Source organism: Urocitellus parryii, chromosome X, assembly GCF_045843805.1.
Source record: "Urocitellus parryii isolate mUroPar1 chromosome X, mUroPar1.hap1, whole genome shotgun sequence".
Taxonomy (NCBI): Eukaryota; Metazoa; Chordata; class Mammalia; order Rodentia; family Sciuridae; genus Urocitellus; species Urocitellus parryii.
Window position 1 is genome coordinate 89,362,374 of NC_135547.1, and position 1,725 is coordinate 89,364,098.

The following is a 1,725-nucleotide window of genomic DNA, read 5'->3' on the forward strand; positions in this document are numbered from 1 at the left end:
GTTGTAGTCAAGTTCTCTCAGATCAGTTATTCTTTTGCTTCCTCCTTTCTATGTTGTGGGGAAATTAGGAATTGCTACCTAGCTCCATTCTGCCGTCTTCAGGACTCTTCCCATATTTTCTTTATCCATTAATCTGTTGACAAGGCATGTGGGCTGACTCCATATCTTAGCTATTGTGTAAAATTCTACAATAAACATGGGTATGCAAGTGGGTATTTTGTATGATGACTTTAAACCACTTTTAAAAATATTTACATATATCTCAAAGGAGCATTGAAATAATTCATAATTTAATGTGGAATAAAGTATATGCTCTAAGAAATTAGAGTCTTCTTCCCTTTAGGGACCATGAAAACTTTTATTTTTTTTCCTTTTTTGGATTTGTATTTACCTTTATATCTCCGTAGAAAATCTATGCTTGGCAAATGGAGAAAAGCAGGTAGCAACACCAATATACCCACTCATCTCCAGCTCTCACTCCATAATGCAAAGTTTCTGACAAGGGAGCAGGGGTCAAACCAAGAAGTATTACACCTTCCTGCCCTTGCCTAAGAGAGTTGACAATATTTGGATAATAGAATGGCAGAATTTAAGGCCTAGGTCACTTTTTAAAACAATAGAACAATCGGTTAATAATCAGAGTAGGTCAGCCTGAAATCTAAAATGAAGTTCAGTGAAAGATAATTGAAGAAGGCCATGTGAAAACCCTACAGGACAGAGCACCTGTTCAAGTTAGCACTTTTTCAGGAATAAATAGTGTGAGAACTTCTGATCTAAGAACTACCATCCCCTGGCTGGCTTAATTTATAAACTTTGAAGGCCATCTCTAAATCACACACTTATGTAACACAAAGGCAGAAATCCTTGGTGGCTCAGGAATCTTAAGCATAATCTCTGACCAATCAGTGACTGATCATAAGCTACTCTGACCCAAGGACAACCAGGGTTAGCAAAGGTTAAATATGAAAACAAAAAAGAGTTCTGGTGTCAAGCTGGTGCTTTCTGGGGGGCAGGGAGTTAGGTTGGCTGTGCCGTGAGGCCTGGGATGCCTTGGCAGGCAGCTGTGGATGGGTTCCCCACTAGCCCCAGTCTTGGTGCTATGCTCGGACTGTGGCTGTGTTACTGTGTTCTGATGCCGTCTTGTACTAATCTGGCTACTGGAACCCCCAGGAATAAAGTAAAATACTCAAGGCTTTCCCACACAGATGATAGCTACGTTGGTGTTCAGTTTAAGCCCTCCTAAGATCCCTTATAAAGCCATTTGCCACTGTGCTGTTTTTGATTGGCACCTTTCTCATTATCACAGGCTCCCTTCTCCTGTCAGGCTACATCAGCAAAGAGAGGGGGCAGGGAAAACGGCTGTTCCTGTCCTGATCCTTGGCATTCTGGTGTTCCTGTCAGGATTTTACCATCTGTGCATTGCCTACTATGCATCTAAAGGCTACCAGGGTTATTCCTATGATGAAATTCCAGACTTTGATGACTAACATTCACTTTGATAAGTCACAGTGGGACTGAACCCAGCTTTAAGATGTTCACATTGAACAGAAACCATTGACTAAGGGTTGAGGAATTATGCAGTTTGCAGATGTTGACAGAATAATGGCCAGAGTTCATGGGTCCCTCTCAAAAATGTTCACTAAGGTTAATTATCTAATCAGGAAACACTCTGTTTTTCATCGGGCCCTGGCAAAACTCAACAAGTTTTTCCACATGAATATATAT

General features: G+C 40.9%; 1 pseudogene; it reads left to right on the forward strand.

Annotated features, from left to right (window-relative positions):
* The first annotated feature begins 1,132 nt into the window (after positions 1–1,132).
* On the forward strand, positions 1,133–1,487 carry LOC113176501 (transmembrane protein 230 pseudogene; annotated as a pseudogene).
* Positions 1,488–1,725: the final 238 nt, after the last annotated feature.